The sequence below is a fragment of the Columba livia genome, chromosome 6, assembly GCF_036013475.1.
Source record: "Columba livia isolate bColLiv1 breed racing homer chromosome 6, bColLiv1.pat.W.v2, whole genome shotgun sequence".
NCBI lineage: Eukaryota > Metazoa > Chordata > Aves > Columbiformes > Columbidae > Columba > Columba livia.
Window position 1 is genome coordinate 11,360,684 of NC_088607.1, and position 21,412 is coordinate 11,382,095.

The following is a 21,412-nucleotide window of genomic DNA, read 5'->3' on the forward strand; positions in this document are numbered from 1 at the left end:
TCTTGCTCAGCTGAGACAAATACTTGGTCCACATTTTGGCCCAAGACACATATGCTGTCATGCCAAAGAGAGATTCAAAATATAAAGAACAGCAGTTTTCCCACCTATGGTTCAACTGGTACAATGAGGGGCAAAAGAAACTACGCAAAGCAAGTCAGCAGAAAAAAGTTTTTTGAAACACCAAACCTCCATCCCTGCTGAAAATACCTCAGGGACCTGTGAAACAAGGAATCTCAAAAGCTCTTGCTACAGAGTAACTTGTAACAAGGTAACTTGTAGCTCTGCTTTCCCCTGCATGGGTCTGCCCTCCTGGTTCAGGCTTAACAGAGCTCTGATACTGCTACAAAAGAAAACAGGTCATGTCCTCCCGTATTTTGATGCCTTATTTAGCTCACGGGTTTGGCCTCCACATTCTGTTCCATGTTTTATAACCGTAACTGGGCCACAGGGAGAAAGTAGAGCATTCCACCTTTGTCAGGAGAACATGCACCTCTCCACTTAGAAGTACGTTCATTTAACAAAAGCTTCCAATTTATTCCAGAACTTGGAACTGTTGATTTTAGGCTGCAACATTAAGTCCTGAGCATCCCCACCTGACACTTTGTAAAGTCTAAATAACATGCCATGCTGCTTCTGTTGGAATAACTTTTGTTTTCTATGTCAGATCACAAAAGCAGCTCAAAAATAACGAGGTCAGAGAAAAAGAGGAGTACTGAAGGGAGAAAAAAAAAAAAAGCAAGAGACCAAATGCAATAAAAATTTATCTTGCCAAAGAACACTCCAGATATCCCTGACTTTACGTATTTATATATTTTATTGTACAGAATGTATATTGAAAACAAACAAACCACATACACACCATAAGGGAAAGACTGAGCAACAGAAAACGGACCAAACCATCAGACCCCCTAGCAACAAATCATTAACCTACCTTTTACGCTGATTTTTTAGGGTTGCTTTCAGACATTCCCATTTTCTCTATGCAGTGCAATCCACCTGCGTGAGAGTTCCCAGCATTGCAGACCAGCAGCATGCACACCGCATTGTTAACCACTGACTGCAGGTCTGAGCGCTCCAGCCAGACTGTACCACATCTGAACACTGCTTGTTTTAAGGAGCACGTTGTGTTATTCTGCTCTCGCTCTTTCTCGCCTGCTTGTTTTTAAGGAACAGTCTGCTCTTTCTTACACTCTCCAGGATCTCGTCTGCCAGGAGACTTGTTGGAAGCAAACTGGGTGTCTCTTGATCTCAGTTCCAGTCTCCCTGTGAATCAGGCAGGTTCCAATCTGAATCAAAGACTTGGCTTTAGCCAACACTGTCAGCTACAGAAGTCAGCTGGCAGAAAGAAAAACACTTAAGGAATATGGGTGAATGGCTAAGAGTGGCAGGAAAACATGTAAGAGAATAGGAACTGAGATAAGGGTCACCATTGCTGTCTTCTGGCATTAGAAAGTCACCTGTCCATTCTCCCTCCTATAAATTTTAGTAATGACATGTAATTGCATGATAGCATCTGTTCTATGGCACAAAAACTACTTGGATGAACACCTCAAATTTCAATTCATTTTTTATTCTCCTTATCAGGACATCAAATACAATAGAAATGCATTGACAGATTATTATTTTTTTTTTTTAGTATTTCGACAGTTTTGGGTTTCATTTATGAGATCACTAAGGTGTATACTCAGATGTCAGTATTTTCTAAATGCAATTTGTGGAATGGAAAATACCGCTATGCTAGATAGGTAGCACTTGTTCAAAATTATATTAACTGATTTTACTAATATACAGAGATTCTGTCTACTAACACTCAAGTCAACTTGTCAAACTACACCCCTAAATTGACACAAGGTAGTATTTGAACCAAAAAAATAAAGCAGCCACACCTTCTTCCAACTTCCCCAACCATTCAATCTTTCTCGCTGTCTCACCTCCTCATATTCATGACAGCAGATGTTTCTAAGGTCAGATGGTGAAATGGGAAGGAGAAACTACTTTTCAATGATTTTACATTTTTGTGCTGTATTTTAAAAAACAGCAAAAGTTAAAAGTAAAAAAATAGATTTCATTTTCAACTGTATCAGTTCCCCCAGCCAGTTCACTCCATATCTACACAAATGTTTGTTCTGAAAATGAACCAGTGATTATACAGGGGTGTCTAAGACTGCTCCTCCCAGTAGCAATGCAGGCATAAACGATTTGTCATAGTACAGCCCAAACTGGTTACAAATCAAATATTCTAATCCAGTGTTGTGCATTTAATTTAAGTCTTTCTGCTTTTAAACAGAGCAAGCTAATTAAATCATCATCATCATCTCCTTTCAGACACCACATTGAAGAGGCTATGTAGTGGCAGTATACATTTTTTCTAAGAAAGAAGAACTTGAGTGTATTTGAGCCTTGATTTTGTGTTTCTGTGTTAAATCTAACACATTATTTTGCCCAATTATATAGTGCAATATTAAAGTCAATGTAAATACTCAAGCCGTGTGACTCCAACGAGTGTAAACTGGAACTGACTCAGCTACTCTTTACTGTCAAAAAGTGAGATAACACAGTGTGTTGTTGACAGCCACCCAAAATATGAGGGTTAAACCTTTACCTTTAACTGAAGATGTTACATTTCTTTGTTAAGGAAGGCTCCTCATCATGCACCCATCCTGTAGCAGGTGCAGTCTGCAATTCCACATTTGCAGGCAACTCTGCCAACATTTTGCAGCACAAGCAGTGGCGGAGGGACAAAAAACAACACCCAAGCCTAGAATGATGTATCCAATATGTTCTACCACATGGACATAAGTGCTATTTGCATGTGTTAAGTCTCATAAATGAACTTGAATGTTTTTTGACACAAACTACTTCAACCATTCACATTTTGGTATTCCTTCACTGCTGCATGCATTTTGAATGATGGAGAGAACTTCTGACGAGCAAGTTATCCACTTGCTATAATCCAGTAACAGCATGATACAACACAAAACCAGTCTCAAAAAGAAAACCTCTAGTTCGGATTCAAGGTCCATCAAACCTCCTATGCTGAGAAAAGGCTGCATGTAACTGGGCTGTTTCCATCACTGTATTGCAGGACCCTTAAGCAGTCAGCAGCGTAGGGGCTTTGTTGCTTCACTGCATAAAGTAATGCTTTCCTGTTTTACTAGCAAATTGTTAAGGTTGTGCAGACAATAAGAACATTTTGAGATTATGCTACTCTTCACACAAAACATTCAAGTTAGAACAAACCCAGCCATACAAGCAAACCAGATAGAGGAAGCAAGAGAGGAGGAATTCAGAGTTTGTTATTGAAATGATGGACACAGGTGCTCCTGCATTGCAATGCGATGGGGGTGGCTGCACCGCGAGAAACACGAGAAAGCACTGAAATGTCAGAGTTGTAAAGGGGGATTCATGTCACAATTTTATTATTATCAAGCCTCTTTTGCTGCTGTACACATTTCACCACACTGGTTATTTGTAACAGTATGATAGAAGCAAATATGAACTATTAATTTGAAACTTTAAAGAGACACAATAGATTGTGTCACTAAAACCTCACTTTAAGAGAAGGTCAGTCACTCACAGGTATCACATTGGTTTTTTTCCTTTTCCTAAATTTGTTCCTTTAAAAGAAATTTTTGTTTGCACTAATTATACTTCATCCTTTTATTTATGTTATTTTTAACAAGTACCTGATTCACTGCAATTTACCAGAAACGGTTTTAAAGCTGAGTTATATTTCACTCATTTGTAAGTTTTATTTACACATGTAAATAACAAATACACACAAATATTTTCAAACAACATCAAGTTGCACTTCGGAGTGCTGATAGTTGCCATCTCTGCTGGGGCACACAGGGTTAGGGGTCCTATGAAATGATATGGAGTCTGTGGATGGAGGCTATTTCCAAAAAAAAAAATCACCTCCTTAAATAGAGTAAAAACACCAGAACAGCTAATAAATTAAATCATTTAGTAAACTGCATATAACTTCTGTACTTCCTAAACTTGACAAGTGTGTCAGTCCTACCTCACACCCACTTTTCTTCTGTGTTTCTTTCATCCTCTGTGTTACACTGAAGTTCATGAAAAAGCACAGCAAAAATCAGCATTATGATGAGAATGTAACTTTCTCTTGGTTTAAGCTGTTTTTCTACAGCAGCATTAAAATTTCACACACAGGATATGAGATCACTTAAAAATATCTGACCAGCGAGCTTAAATAACCTGCTTCTAATCAAAGGCGAGGTTGCTGTGCGGGAAATGTCCTCACAGCAGCAGAAAGTGAAGGAGACTTACAGGAGCTGCCAGGGAAAAGAAAAACTCTCCCCATGCCACATGCAAGAAGCTGCTCCCACACAAAGCACAGACACACTGAAAAACAATGATAGAAATGAAGTTACTTCGCCCTCTTTAACATTTTTCTTCTCACTCCCACTTTGCTCCAGGGTAAAAATTCAGATGCCGCTTGCAGAAACCCCCGATCCCACCTCCTTATGTCAGGGAACACCTCAAACCTATGTCAGGGAGCTTTAAGCCCAAATGTATAACTCAGTTTTATTTTAAAACCAGAAATGAAGACATAAGACATAAATATCAGTTTTTGGTAGGAATAACTACTTGTCTTTTTTAGTTTTAAGGATTCTGATGAAACACAAATGCTGCAGCACCAAAGCAGCTTCAACTTGTGGTTTTCATGATGCAGCTTGAACACAAGTTGGAATGGGAGAGTCGGGCACAGTATTTTCAATTAATCTAGTTCCAGAGATAACTGGGATGTTGCTAATGAAAAAAGTAGTATTTTCCAAAATATTGCAACATTAAGACAATTAAAAACTTAAAAAAAAAAAGAAAAAGAGAGTAAGGGACTTATCTGTGCTTATCTACATAATCACTTGTGGCTAAGTTACCTAAAAATATTTCACGAGTCAGTAGATAGCAGAGAGCCAAATTAAAAGATTACGTTCTGTTAGTACTTATCTGTATTAAGCTGTGAAAGTACGCAAACACAAAACCTCCACACACACAAGCAATGGCCGAAAAATCTCCCTAATTCCTTTGAAAAAGATGAAACCTGTGTTTCTCTGCAACAGAAACTAAGAACTTATATGTAAGAAAAAACCCCACACATAACTGGACAAGCTGATTGCAGTCAAAACCTTTCACATTTTGCAACACACTGCCTCTCCCTGTCCTGCAATGTGAAGCCTCCAGCTTCCTCTGGTGACCTTTTTCTTGGGCTTCCTCTGAACTGCACAGATACCGAGGAAAACAATTCCACTCTTCATGGAGACCTACACAGAGTTACGGAGCAGAAGAAACGAGTTTGTTATGTAAATATATATATATTTTTAAAAATCCCACTGATTTACACCAATGCAGAAGCACCACTCAGGGTTACGAGGACTCCTGGCAATCTGCAAGAGCCCTTCTAGGTCACTGGTACAACACATGACATTGGATAGCAGGGAAAATGCCTATTGATCCCGGGGCACACGAAAAGCCTTCTTGATTTATGGCAGTTGGATTCTCCCGAGAAATGTCATGGCCAAAGCAGCTGCCTCCTGGGTTTTGCTGGAGGGTCAGAAGCTGCGATGGTGGGCAACCCCAATGATCGACACGAGGCAAATGCTGGATTTTACAAATGTTTGAACGAACAACCAATCTCGTGCATGGCAGCACAGAGCCAAATCTTTTTATAGCCCAAACCCCTGGAGTTCCTCCTCTTCACATCATATCCTGACCTTTACCATCACCGACAGCTCAGTGCAGACTGCATGTAAGACCACTGCCATGCAGTGACCATACACAACTGCAGCTCAACGGCCTCCGTAACTCGTAAGCGAGGAACGGGGAACCTGGCCAGCAGCTGATCTCAGTAGGGACATTTGTAACTGGAGACTTGAAGAAAATATGAACTTGAGCCAGGCCTTTGATCATATAGTCTTCAGGACAAATTGTATCCTTCTTTATATCATGCACCATACCCTGCACGATTCCCCCCAGTTCATCTTGGGATCTCTGAATCACCCTACTATAATTTTAAATAAGGAACAATAACACAAATCACATTAATACACCAATATCAGCCTGACCACGTTAAAATAAGTTGTCTATCTTCTCAAAAAAAAGAATTTCAACAATTTACTGACAGGTACATACATTTTCATACTAATCAGAAAACAGCAGCATTTCAAAAAAGCTGATTTACGATGAAGTCATAAACTAAGAATGTTTAAGACAGAACAACACAATTGCATCTATAGATTCCATATATGAAGAACAAGCATAGTGGGAAGGTTATGTTGTCTTGAGGTTTTTAATCGTAATTTAAAAAATAGTAATTTTAGGGATCAATGAAAGTGGCAAATGATGCCAGCCAAGCCCAGGCCTGACTGTGCAGCAGGCACATTGCTGACAGAAAGCACCCCAGGCATATTGAGAAAAAAGCAACACATTTACTCTAGTAAATGCTCCAGAAAAAAATTGCTGTAAGTTGAGATGTACAGGGAAGGATCTATTGGTAGGACTCTAACAGCTTATATCAGCAAAGCAATGGCATAGGGGACAAAAACCTGTAAAACCTATTCCCAAATTTTGTTGACAGGGTCTTTTCCCACCTCATTCAAGTCTCCAAAGGATTTTGCTTTTTCATCCATAACCAGAAATAGTTTTGCCTTAACATATGGGGCATTTTTCTCCTCCTTGGTCCATTTGCAAACATAAATGTTAATGTATGTTAAAACATAACATGAGAAAAGTCAACAAACATGCAGAATTTGATTGAGGTTATGGTCCCAAACCTAATACATATAAAATTACTGTCTTTAGAGGACTTAAGTATACCTTATGCTACAGTTTTTGTGCTTTCCTGGCTGGCTTGAGGCAATCCTGCCCCTCTCAGCCCACTTGTTTCAGCTCCCCACCTCCCAAAATGCCATCCCCTGGCTGGGTCAGCACACCTCTCTGTGAAGCGAGTGTCTAAACTGGATACACAGAGATCAGGGTTAAAAATAATTTGGGAAAGGAGGACAAGGGAAAGTATGGAGCAGAGAAAGGCCACATGGAAGTTCAGGGGGCAGCCAGGCACTCCCTTCTTGAAAGTTTAAAAGGCAGCTACTTAATTAGCTGTGTTCAAAGCACATTGCTTTAATTATCCTTCACAGGGAAATCCCCAGGATTTACAGTGGTACAGCAACACTGTTTTTGTGTTTATCTACATTGTTAGTATTATCTTCAGCTTGCTTAAACATAATTTCAAAATCCCAACCAACTACCTAACTAATAAATACAAAAAGTTTAATTTGCAGTCAAAGTTTAACCTATATAAATATGTACATTTATCTCAATTGACTTGAGTTGCATTTGACCTGTTTCTCTTCTCTACCATCCTTTGCTCGTGGTACTAGAAAAGCAAATGAGATTCAGAAAGCCAAAGGTCTTCCACACCTTCAGGAATGGAAAATTACTCCACTGAATTTCAAGCACACCAGTCTGAAGTCAGCGGATCATTTTGAACTCAAGAACAGCACTGAACGGAGAGCAGCAGACATCGCTGAACACGTGCAGAAGATTTACTAACAAGAGCTTTGGTAGGACACACAGTGAGGGGTATGGTGAATCAGCATCAAGCACAGTAGAAAGATTAGGTTTTTTTTAAAGCCAAAAGCAAAATTTATAAGTATTTCATAATTAGGTTACTATTATTTTTCAGTACAAGCAAGCAATTATCTACTTTTATACCATCATTCTCCTCCTCCATCATCACCTTTAAGCACTGAAAGTCTGGATAAAATAAGACACTCCACAACAGACTGCTCCAGTGACGCAGAGCACAGATGCATCCCGGCATGCTGCACAAAATCCTGGGAACTTGCCAACATCTGCAGTGGATGTTTCTAGAGTGTAAAACCAGCATGACATTGAACACTTCTCCTCGAGATTTAAATTATCCTCTCTTTTGTCCTAAGCAGTTGCATGAAGCATAAATAAAACTGGCAGATTTTCATGTCTGAAGAGAAGCCGGTCCAAGGTACAGAGGACAGACTTTCCTGGCAGCCAAGGTGGCACAAACACACCCGATCAACCAGACAGCTTCAAGAGACCTTCACTTTCTACTAAAGCATCATCATGCAAATGAAGAAAAGCTTCTCCATGAGTTCTCTTAGAGGAGAAACAAACCCAGCACTTGAATGAGTTGCAGCACCAGTGACTCAGAAGTCCAGTTGCAAAGACAGCAGTTATAATTTTGAAGGCACGTGCAGCCTTTGATCAGTCACTCACGTAACATGAAAGACTCTCCCTCAAGACTTCTGAGTTTTTTTTGTTTGTTTGTAATTTCAAGAATATTCTGAAGCCAACAAACATATTAGATGAATCTGCCTCTTACATAAAACCTTTTCAATTTAATGTTTTATGACAAAAAAATCATAAAATAACATAAAAGTTATTTGTATTTCCAAAGCTCATTTATAAACCTGGCCTGAAAATGGTATTTGCCTGTTTGCAATTAAGCCTGCTTATGTTTATATTGAACATAAGTATCAGACATGTTACCCATGGGCTGGAGTTCAGAGTCTGAGTGGAGAGAGATGTGGAGATAAATTTTTCTCTCAATTACATCATTATGAATCAAAATCAAACGCTCTAAGAATTAATTAACAATTGCTGTAAAACTGACATTGTGTTCTGAGCTCTGTTGATTATTACTTTTGAATAACTCTTGGAAATCATCCTAGGTAAACATGGTAATTCTGTTTATACCATAACAAAATGACTGATGACAGAAAAAATCATCTAACACTACACAGGTTATATCTGCTCAATGAGTGAAAGTAAATTGCACCTTTTCTGCGGCTTTCAGTTATCTTGTTCACTTCTGTGTTGGATTATTTTTTTTAAGACATCTGTGACAACCTAGCATTGCCAGAATTAAGGATCTCTGTATTAATGTAATAATATGTCAAAAAACACCACAAAACTTGATTAATAAAGTGCTGAATAACAGGTGATAAGGCTCCTGCCAAAGGCTCATTTATGACAGTTCCACAGAGGGGTTGGAATGGACAACACCAACCCATGGCAGCCAGAGCTCTGCATTTGCCACAGCGGGGATGCAGATGAACCACATTGTTTTTGGAGCTCATTTCCTAATCCAAAAAGGAAAAGGAATGTGCAGGACAAAGCTGGTCTCAGGACTCTGGTCTCAAAGGCTCCTGAAGGAGTAGCAGTGGATGCTGCTTTTGGACTTGGGCAGTATTTCAATTTTTTTATTTTATTTCTTTATTTATTTTTTAAGAAGCATTGTTCTAATTTGCTAATTTATTGCATTACTTTGGGCAGGGAGATAACCAGATTTCTATTTTTTTATGTTAATTATTGAGTGATGCTTCCAGTATTGGAACAAGCATTTAAGATGCCATTTGTGGGTTGCTGTGGGTTTTTTTGTTTTGTTCTTTTAAATCCTCTGGCAAATTGCCATGGGATTTTGACTCCTGCCTCATCAGCATTGTGTTCTCTCTCTGTGATAAATTATCAAAACTGATTAGAGTTTGTACTGCTAAGCAGTCAGAAAAAGTGATGAAACACATGCTAAGTTTTGTGCTATATGAACAGACTTTTTCTTAAGACATCTAGATTCAAATTCAGAAAGCTGGAATTCATAATAAAACCCACTCCTACCTGGTGCACAACCCCTGTCCCCCACAGAGTGCAATTATACAATAACGCTATATGAAACCTGAAGATATGGTTTTGTTATGTCTATCATGTTTATTTTCATGTTGTAGTCAAAGTGGTTTTTGTAATCAGCTGACGTTGGACTAGAAGACCAAAATGGACAGATCTTTCTCAACTGGTTAATTTTTTTGAAATTATTTTTAACTGTCACATTAATGAGGCACTGGATACAAAGCTTTTAATAATTATATATCTGATATGTAAATAACCAAACATGAAATAGCAAAAGATAAACAAGTAAACAAACAAATGCATCCCTTCCTGGCCCCTCTGGCACAGCGCAGCAGGCTCTGGTCATGCCTGGCTGCCCAAAAGTCACTCAACAGCTCTCCTGAGCTAACGCTGCCTTTCACATTTCCATTCTATATTAGAAACAGTGAGTACTCCAAGGCAGCTGTTTCATCCTTGTATGGGACGTACATAAAAAGTACTTACAAAGTGCTGCTTTGTGTATTCTGACAGCACAACCGTGAATGCTTTCAAAACTATATCACTTGGAAATGCAACTAATGCCTCTAAGTTAATTCTCCATATTAGATGGGAACATCTTATACACTTAAAGAGGTTTTTCCACTTTTCCCAGCAAGGTATAAAACATTTTAAAATTGAGAATTTAAATCATCTTTGGTTCTGCAAACTTGGTCATGAGTTCAATTAATTATGTACACTTATATCAGACTTTGCTCAACTTCAGCATCAAAATCCTACATCTTTCTCTTCTAACCAGATATCAACTTTTGTAATGCATAAACTAATTATTTTTTACCCTTGTACCAAACCTGGCTTGAAGTAACCAACAGGTTCAAAAGGTGAGGTCTGATTTTCAAAGAGCATCAGATGAAGGTACCTGGACCTCTCACTGACTTGCAGCATGAGCCCAGACACAAGCACAGACCTGAGTTGAGTCATTTAAGAAAAACTCCCATGAGAATGATGTTCAACCTATGAACAAGCACAATTTTGCAAACACAGTCAAATGGGAACTTGGATAATCATATAGAAGAGCCAATATTTCTCTTTTAATAATAAGCAGTGTTTGTGCCTGTGGTGATAGTACTTCCTGAAACATGATCAAAGCAATAGATATGTTTGGAAATTTAAATTTGTAGTATTAAAAGAGCATAAACTCTCAACGAGTGCCAAAGGCCTAACCAACGTTAAAAGTGGTGTCGATAAATACCACAAGTTCATACTTCTGAGAGGAGATGAGCATTCAAAATTCCCCAAGTGCTGGTGAATGATGACCCGAAAAGAGTTAGTTGTCCCTGAGCAATAGAAGCACTCAGCAGAATTGGGAATTGTACTTGTAGAGGAAGAGTAGCTTGACTTTTTTTTCTTTTATGCTGTGTTCTTCCATTTCCAACTGCATCCTTATCACTAACAAAAAGATATGCAGATAATGATATTCAAGTGACTCTATGTAAACAACAGCAAACAAATACCACAAACCCACATCTTCATTGTTATTCTTGCAGCACATCTGACATCCTCAGTACAACCATGACAAATGCTAGGTCAAAAAAACCCCTCCACAAACCCCCCAAAAAAAACCACTACAAAAATCAGCACAAATTGTTGCATAGGCTCAGAGTATCAGTTAAGAAATATAGCTGCTCTGAAACATTTAAAGAGAATACAAAAGAGCCTCTACAATAGTATAACCTTTGCCTCTGTCTGCTAGCATCACAGTTTACACAGTTTCCATGGATACCCTCTGCAAACATATGAATGTGCTTGTTGCATTAGATGTTGAACAGCAAATCCTTTGTGGCAACTCTGGAGGGCCATGGCCAGTGCCAACCTCCTGGCAGAATAATGCCCTTCACTATGCCCTCCCCAGCAGGCTCATGACACACTCACTCACATGGCACAGCTGCTGCCATCGCTTGGTTTTCCTCAACTGGTAAAAAAAACCCACAACATTTTTAAAAAGGGTACACATCCTAACTATTAAATATTTCTTCCTGCATGGAGAACCCATTTCTTGTTCCCGTCAAACTGATGGCAAAGTCTCCAGCACTGGACCCTCAGATGCAACGCAAGAGCTGCAGGGTGAGGGCACTCACTGGGAGGCTTCCAGTCAGGGTGCTGGGGAATACATTTACATAATGAGGAGGCAACTGCCCAAGAAAGAGGATGCCATGATTCTTCTTTATTACATATTTTCAGAAAAACATTAAAAAATATACATAAAATTCTCAGCATGTGACAGATACACCAGTCCAGAAGAGAAAAGTTGTTTCAACACCTTGTTGTTTCTCATCTTGGAAAAAAACCAAACAACTGATCTACAAATAACTCACATACTGGATGGGCTCCTCCTCCAGTCCCAGAGGCAGGAAAATTCTACCCAAGACAGTATGAAATGTCATCAGGAAGTCTGGTTTCTTTTTGTTGTTAAGGGTATGTGTGCAATGAAAGCTGAGGGACTAAGAAACTAGTCTCCATTTTGCAAAGGAGGAGCTACAGGCAAACACCTGAATGTTGTGTCCCATCTAACTTTTCTCAAAAATATATGTCTACTCTGCAGCTCTGCATATTTTACCAGCATTGAAATAAGAGTGCTGATAATAAAAGTGCACCTTTAAGACTAATGGCACATATAGCTGAAGTGTACTTTGTTTGTAGATTAAAGCATTCCCCTGTATCCTTATTCTGAAACAAATTCCTAGCACAGCAAGTTTGATCCTAATTTCTGAGATATCAATGACATAATTTATCTAATTGCTTACAGATGTGCACAGTCTCAGGAAGAACAACAGCTCCAAAGGCTGCATGTTCAAGATAAAATCAGGTCAGCAGACTCTGCATGGAGGGTGACAGCCTGCCTGTCCCCTTCTATGTAGAACTGGGGAGGTTGGCACCTTTTTGCTTGTGACTGGACAGCCCACCTGCAATTCAGCCATTTTCAGATGCTTCCACAGTCACAGTGACAAAAATCAATGATGTAATTGCTTTGTCTTAAAAGCTGTAGAATGAAGGAAGATAGATTTTGTAACAGGAAGAAAAAAAAAAAAAAACACAAACAAAACACTTATTTTGCCAACACTCTGTTTCTATGTTTGTTTATTTCCCCTTCACAAGGGACAGCCCTAAGGAGAAGCTCCAAGCTCCCTCATGGCCATCCTCACTTCACAACCACCACCAGCTCAGGCCCCCACGCAGCGGCCACCAAATTAGCTCTGAGGGCGGTAAACCTCTCCCTTTTAGCTTCGCCAGTACAATGAAGTAATGAGGAGGTCAGCCGCAGCCCCGTTGTTCTAACGTTCTAATAGCCCATTGTTCTCTTGAGTTGCCTCTGCAAGATAAAACACCAAAAAAGCCGGCGTTTCCTGAGGGGAAGCGAATTCCCACCGTGTGTTGCAGGACGTCAGCCAAGGGTTTGGCTTCACAGGGGCCAGCCAGCCCCACGACTCGGCAGGGAGACAGTGGGTTTGGTTTTGTTAGCGGGTGGGTTGCAGGAACATCTGCTCAGTGAAGCGGCGGTGTGGCTCTTGCCCATCACCGCCCACGGGCCCTTCCCTGCCAATCCATGCACAACTGTCTCCACGCTATAAAGATACTAAATTGACAGTCCCACAGCTAAAGTTAGGCTCCTACCTGATCAATGTTTATCATCTGCTCCCTGCCCTAAATTGTAGAAGGATTGTAAGTACAGTGGCTGCTACTGAGCTGTGGTTAAGTTTCCCAGGAGCAGGGAGCCACGGCGGTGGGGTTGGAGCACCCCCAGTGTCACAGTGTCACATCCACCACGCTACAGGTACTAATGCTCAGGTAATGGTATGGGAGAATGGACATAGACAGAAAATATTCCAATGATGCAGAAAATTATAAGATTGAGAAGTCAGTAATTTTATATTTTCACCACATCCTATTGTCCAGTAAAGAAGTGCACTGAACATCATTAATGTCCCACTAATGAGACATCCGTCTGCCCAGAACACAGCAATAATGAACGTGAGCTCTGTTTCCACCAAATCTACCAGAAAGATTTGTAAGGGTCTGCTTTCCCGCTGACACGAACACATGACTCCCATTAGCCTTAATAAAAGATGAGTGCATTCAGTGGGAGAGAAATTTCCCAAGGTTGCATAACTGAACTGTGGCATGCTGCAGACACAGTATAGACCGCTAAGGGAAAGGTTAGCCACCCCAAAACTACAGCAACTGGCCAAATTCCTTCAGAATCTGACCATTAATTTGTTCAACTTTTATCATAGTTAGCACTTCCCTGCTTTAGGCCAGTGAAAATATTCAGAACTTTTCTTATGGCAAAATTACGGAAAAGCAAATCAGCTCCTATTTTTAGGCTGAAAAACATAACTCCAAATACGCACTTTCTTTTTATCTGAATGTGTTATCACTTTATACTATTCTTGACTCCATGGTGCATAAATTCTTACTTCTGTAACAATGCAAATCTGTTGACAGGATGATAGGTTAAAGTTTATCTTTCACGCTGCTTCCCTTGCACCAGTCAGAAAAATCTAGTTCTGTCAATTTATGTCCCTTTGAGTGCTCAGCGAGGCGAGGAAATGGAGTGGAATGCCAGATTGTGGAAACAATGCAAAAAAAACCCTAATGCCAGAACAGAATATCTGACTTGTAGGCTAAGCTCTGCATGACCTCACAAAACTTCCAGATTAATACTGCATATCTCAAAACTGCGTTTAAGAAAAACCTTAATTCCAGATCTTGAAAGTATGATTAATCTACTGAAAGTTAGAAGCTTTTTCTTCACCTTTTCTCCCCAGTTCAACTTTATGTATTTTAAAATACTTGGGTGTCTTGCCTTTTTTTGGGGGGGGGGGGGGGGGGAGCAGGGAGGGTGATGGTTTTATTTTGGTCACCATCAAATTGAATTTCATAGCAGTTTAAAAATAGTTGGTCATGTGTTTATCATAAAAAAATAAAAATTGATCTGATGTAATCCAAGATATTCAATGCTATTATAGTATATATTAATGAAGGCTGCTTCACACATTCTGTTATAGCTTATCTCACTCTGCAATGACTAATACAGAAGAATATCTAGTCTGCAACAGTTTATACACACGATAAAAGTCCATCAGCACACATACCTACAGAAGTTGAACTAGTTTGATACAATAAACTGAGACAGGGAACCACAGTGCAACAAGTGCTGTAGCTGTATGACCAGTGCTGTGCTGCATTTCAGATCCACGTGTTAAAGTATATTTTCCAATTCAATCAAGATTACCTATCTATTCGTATGCAGCTGTAAAAACAAATAAACAAACCCCAAACCAACAAACAAAACAACCAAACCCAACCACAAAACCAAATATATTTGCTTTATTCTATTTCATAGAACTAAAAATTAAACCTTTAAGGCCAGTAGAGCGAATTGTGGTACTGCACCACAGCAGAATCAGCCCTGGGCCTGGTGTGGTTGTTCTCACTGTAGCTGCCAACATATACTCTAAACTCTGAGCCCAGTTTTAACGAAGCTAGCCTTCTCCTTGACTTAAGCAGAAGCAAAATCAGATCACATATTCCTCAAAAAAATGTAATATACAGAACTAAGGCAAAGAGGTAACTGATTTATGGATAACACACATACTAACTACACTGGAAAACCCCATTCAAACACAGAAATTGTAAACTCACCAGTCATGTCACGACATTGACGATAAAAATCATGCAAGCCCGAAACAGAAGACAATCAAAATACAAGACAACTTTCTGCAGCATCCATCCCCAGCCATTCTGTCAAATACACAACGGCAATAGCACAAAGCATCTTTATGACAGGAATAAAAGGCTCTTTAAATGCCTCTTTTATTTTTATTGAATGAACCCACTCTTACACAAAGTTCACGCAACGATGTCTCGAGCTTTAGTGCTGCCAAATCGTGTATCTGATTAGTCAGCTACGGCTTGTAAGTCACACACAGAACAATCTGAAATATTTATTAATTACATGAAATTCATGTAGCAAGTTGAGTAGTTGATTAAGACACTGAACTTTTTAGTACGTTGAGATACGTAGTTGTCAGGAAGACAAACATCTTTTTGATGTTTCACAATAACTGACCAAACACTTCTCGGCTTCAAGTCACTGGCAAAAGCTGAGGGAGTTAAGAACCAAAGCCACAGACTCCTCCCAGCTACAGCATTAGCATTTTGTGTGGTTGACTCTTCTCACAGAATTAGTAATCTTTACTAACAGGGTTCGTTCCTCCCTCCAAGGAAGCACATTGCACCACACCTCCCAATTGTTTTAGAAGTACATGTATACAAAGACCATAGCTGAAAAAGATATCATCAGATGTGGTGAGTCCAGAGAAATCTTGTCCTAAATATTTTTTAGGTTTATTCATGAGAAAAGGGTGGAGTAAGAAACCACAGCTACAAGATTCACAAACATGAACTCATTTACAGGTTTGCAAAGCAAATCATGCCACCAACCTGTCACGTAACCCATAGGAAAATGCAGATCAAGATATTCACTGCTGGATAAAATTAGATTGCCCAGCTACTATATCAGTTCTAAAAAAACGGTTGGGTTTTTTGCCACTTTTAATCTTTCAGCCCGACAGGCACTAGATTCAAGTGAAGTAAGAAATAGCGTAAAGCCAGAGCAGAAAGCAACCAGTTTCTAAACTTTAACACCTTCTTGCACTCTGGTGCAGTTAAGAGCCCTGTTCTCACGCATTGTTTAGTGCCTTAAAATGGACACAGTTGATTACTGGCCATAAAAACAACTGGAGTTCTAGAATTTCTTAAATATTTACTAATAAGATATACCAGAGTACAAAACCCAGAACTGTGTTTCTGATATTCAGACCATTCTGTCAAAACAAACTGACGAAAAGATATGGTAAAACACACCAGAAAGGTTTTACACTTCAATTTTAAAGTACAGATCTGCCTTTTTTTTGTCCTTCCTCAAACACCACCCACGCTTCCAAACAAATAAGTCATCCAATGATGCACAGGAATTTTAATTGTTTCCATAACTTCTGCTACCTGCCAAAAAAGTACTCAGCATGACATATACAGGACAGGGTGCCTATGATACATGTATATTTAAAATAAAATATGAACATACATATATATACACACACATATATACATATGTATAACATATGACAACTTTTGTATAGCTATAAAAACTAGAAGCCTTTGAAAGAATCAGCCTTTATTCTTTGAGTAACAGCCACGGTTCAAGCATACTTGACTCTCTGGCTCAGATTTACAATTGAGTTACTACAGCTGAACTTCCTGCGTGCCACGTGAGCCGGGCTTGGTTTGGTGTCTCCTTGCGCACTATTAGCCCTGACAGATGCAAGTTCACAGCAGAAATCCCTTTCATGAATGGCCCGACGAGGATGCACTCTTTTGTATCTGCTGCACATAGAGTGACACACGTCTCTGCAGCCGCCTCTGCCGGAGCTTGGCTGATGTGAATGCTGTGACTGAAAGCCTGGCTGCTTTCAAGAGTTGTGTAACTTCTTATTTAATTTTCTAGGGTTTTTTGGTGTTGTTTTGGGTTTTTTTATGTTTCTGTTTATTTATTTATTTATTTTAAGACCTTGGTCTGTCAACCCTTCCTCACTCTGCACAGTATAAATAATGGCCCTGGTTTCAGTGGGACCTTTGAAATACTCATGTTGTGGTAGAAAGAATTGCACAACACAAGCTGGTGGAGACATTTTCAGCATAATTGTACAATTTCATTTATTATAGTTATTAGGACCAGGTCTTAAAACAACAAAAAAATATCTAGCATCTGTTTAAACTAACAATCAGTTCTATGAATCAGACTATTTATAAACATACAATACGCAATTACTGTGTATCAGTAAAATCCTTAGGATATTTGTAGATATTTTAGCAAAAGAGCTTATAGATGGTCCCCTGACTAAACTGCATGACAGCACAAACCTGTTAGTAGGGGAAGCCTAACAATTTCCATTAAAAAAAGTGCATTTAGAACAATTTAGTAAACAAGGGAATAAATATCTGTGGGATTTACAGGGTGGAAGCTAGAAAAATATTATCTTCGACAACAGACACTACATGTTTTTCCAGTGATTTTACAACTAAAACCAGCAAGCTGCAGCTTCTGAAATCATTAGCGCTCAGAATGTACTTTTGACAGCAGTTTTTGATTTGTGATGGGTGGTTTGTTTTCGCATTGTTATGGGCTGGGTGAAGCCTCAGGCAGACATGCAGCCCTGTTGATAACATGCGTATTTTCCAACTCTGTGATAAATTTCCCATAACTGCTGGCCTGGAACACAACTTTCAGCAACTTCACTGTTTCACTTTTGGCGAAAGCAGCATCAGTCCATTTGGTATAATAGCTCCAAGACTAGAGATGAAGACAACCATTTTCAGAATGGATTACTGTCAACGCTCAACTTCAGAGGCCTATTTTCAGAAAACACTAACTTGCTTTCAGAAAGCCAAATCTCCTCCTAACAGATTTTTTTTCCAAGCTAGAAATCCAAAGTCAGAAAATACTTATACCAACATCAACAATGCTAGTTGTTACAGCTTAGAAGAGGTTTTATTTTGTATGCAAATCCTAATAAGTGGACATATTTCAGTACTTTTGCACCACTACCGCTGAGGTCTGTGCTATTTTCAAAGCCTAAAAAACTTGCCTTTCACAGCTGCAAAGGAAATGACAACAGAAGGAAAACACAGCCAGTGTATATCAGCAATTAATTCCATCCACAACTGCCCAGCTGTTTGCTCATGGAGGAACTGGACTGTTTCCTCTCTGAGCTTTTGCCACTGAAAGCTGATACGGCGCTTTCAGAGACACGGGCTGTGGGTAACGCGTTAGGAATGTGCGCAGGATCGCATGGAGCTGGACAAGAAGAAATGAAATCCAGACCAGCAAGCTGTGTGTGATGAGGATAAAGCTATCTGGGGGAGAGGGCAGGGGGAGGGGGACGGGATGGGGAGCTGCTGGCAAAGCCAGGCTTAGCGCGCAGGACAGACACGATTGTCACTGTCAGAGGCCAGGTGGGACAGTCGCAGAGACCCTTGTGTCTATATCAGCTCTGCAAGATGTTTTTACCTTGACTGATGCCAAACAGGTAGATTTGGGGGCACTTCACAAAATTTGTTACCGTTACTTAAGATCAGCGCTTTCACAATGAAGTTGCTGGGGACTTGGCTCCATGTACACTAGAGTAAGACTTACTGCTAAGTAATTACTACTTCTTGCTAAGGAATCTTACCAATACTTGCAGCCCTGAAGCTCCAGAACTTAAGGCAGAATTCAGCTCTTTAGAGTCTTTCCTATGCATACAATCCTCTAAAGCCACACTTAGGACTTCAGGAAAGGCATCGAGTATATATGAACAAGAGGAACATGCTATCGGTAGCATCTATAAACCCTGCCCTGCCAAGCACCTGGAAATATCATCCCACTCTAGAAAAAACTCAAAGCTACATGCAAAGTTCATATTTTTCCTGTAACATATTTAAAAAACAAAAATGTGTATTTTTTCCTTCCTCAACCCATTTAAAAATTCCAAATTATCCATATGGATACCTTATTGCTGGGTAAAGCCACACACAGCAAGCCTCTTCTGATATATATTACTACCATTTTTTCTTCAGCTGCACCACCACCAGTTACAAAGAGCTCCTTTGATCTTTAGTAGCAGCAGGTCACCTTTTGACTTGCTGGATCACTCAACCAGAGGCAACAGCTCAAACTGTACAGGTATTCAGAATAATAACAATAATAACAAAATATTTGCACTTGACAATTTTCAAGACCAGTACCTAAGGTAAGAAGTAAATATAGAAGAGCTATTCCCACTACAAAAAGGCACGCTGAAGTACCGTCTTGTGTATTTTGCTGAATAAATAAAGCCTGCTAAAACTACAGGCTTGCGTCCCAGTGTGTGGAAAGAAAAACACTCTGCAGAAATAAGATTGATACTGTGTCCATATAGTAATGAAACTAAAGTGAGAACAATATTGTTTTAGCAAACAAGATTGATGAGATATCTAAACATTACCTTTTTAAATATAGACCATTAAAGATTAGACCTATGCTTCTGGAAGACTGGTATAATCCATGAAATACCTACACAAGCATGTAGCATTATCACGGGGAAAACACAAAAGCAGAGGTCTTTCGGTAATTTACAGTTTCCCAAGGAAAGTAAACCCAAATCTTATGGTTGGCTGGAAAGTATGAATTTATATGAATTGGTTACAATACCTTCTCTTTTTACTCCCTTGGAACCAACGACTCAACAATGGGTAAACAGAAGCAGCAGAATTTCTTTAAGTCAGAAGGACTGCACACTTTAGACTGTCTACTGTTGCAGGAGTAGTTCTACTGCTGCTTTGAAAGCAAGAACCGCACTCATCATTCTTCCCATAATTTCACTTCAAGCTGCTTTTTTTTTTTGTACATCACTTACTGTCTGCCACAGCAAAACCCGACTTTCTCACATATTAGATGCATACACAGAAAGTTTCTGTATGTGATTAATCCAGCTTTACTTTGAGATAGAAGGCACAGGGGGAAGGATGGGGAGGCAAGGGACACAGCTGAGCTGCACTGAGCAGTCCCACCACCTCCAAGGCACACAGGCCAGCGCTCCAAGGTTGTTAGTTCTTTTCGCATGAAGGGCTGCAATACAAACAAACAATCATAATATATATTACTTATATATTACTTAGCCTAAATATTGGACAAAACAAAGCAAAACTATTTGAACACCAAAACAAAAAGGAATTTTTAATCTAAAATTCCCAGAAGGATGAAAGGCTTGATTAAACCTACCTCAAAACCTAAGATATTTCAGCAAACTACAGATAAAATGACTGTCACTCCACCCATACTTATTAGAAGGGGTATTAAATCAGCAGTTATTGATTTCAAGACTGCTTCTCCGTCTCAGTTTTCAGTCACATTTTGATAGAAGGCTGTGAAAAATACTGATAGATGATAAAATGACAACAGAGTAAGTTTCACTGCATCAGTAAATCTCAGGTGAGCACTACAAAATAAATCATTCAAGTGAATCTTGCAGGTGTATGTGTGCCAACTGGCTGACTAAACATAGCCATTGCTGACTAGTTTCTTCTTTATTTTTCTCCAGAGCAAAATCATTGCTTGTGCAGCAAACCTATCCAGGATCTATGCAACACAAAAGCATGGAAGACGTGTCCCAGAAATAAATACCATGATTCTTCTGCTCTTAAGGATTTACCATTTAAATTTAGGCATGATGCTTCAAGCTGAAGATTAATTTAAGTGACTAAGGCTAAAATTCACACAAAGAAAGGGTTGCAAGCCTGTGTACCACTTACATATCCTAAAATAGACTCACGGGTGAGGGCAGTAGTGAGGTTTTAAGTGGTACATAGTTCTCAGATTTGCTGCACAGCAAAAGAATTCAGCACTAAAAGAATGTAAAAGGGGTTTAGAAAATCCCCCAGTTTCCACATTCAGGAAGTTGCATTTACTCCTGCGGAGAAAGGACCTGCACAAATGAACAGCCAATACATATCGCACACCTTGGATTAATTACTGAAATATGGAAGGTGCTTGACAGTGTCTAAAATTACTTGCATTACATAATGGGTAAGGATAAATAGCATTACCTGAACTTGCAAGAGGAGTTTAGTGGGTGAATTACCAAATTTAATACTTAATTGGTAAATAACCTGT

General features: G+C 39.4%; 1 protein-coding gene across 19 annotated transcripts in view; it reads right to left on the bottom strand.

The window, feature by feature from the left end:
• The window catches only part of ADD3 (adducin 3), a 112,343-nt gene that overhangs the window by 33,728 nt on the left and 57,203 nt on the right, over nucleotides 1-21,412 (bottom strand). Inside the window, exon 1 of one of the 19 annotated variants that reach the window (XM_021295862.2) lies at nucleotides 15,364-15,490. The exons of 17 other annotated variants lie outside the window; for them this stretch is intronic. The gene's annotated coding sequence lies outside the window, so the exon portion shown is untranslated. Of the gene's footprint in view, nucleotides 1-931; nucleotides 1,124-15,363; nucleotides 15,491-21,412 lie in introns of those variants that run through there. One more of the 19 variants, XM_021295863.2, reaches the window with a different exon arrangement.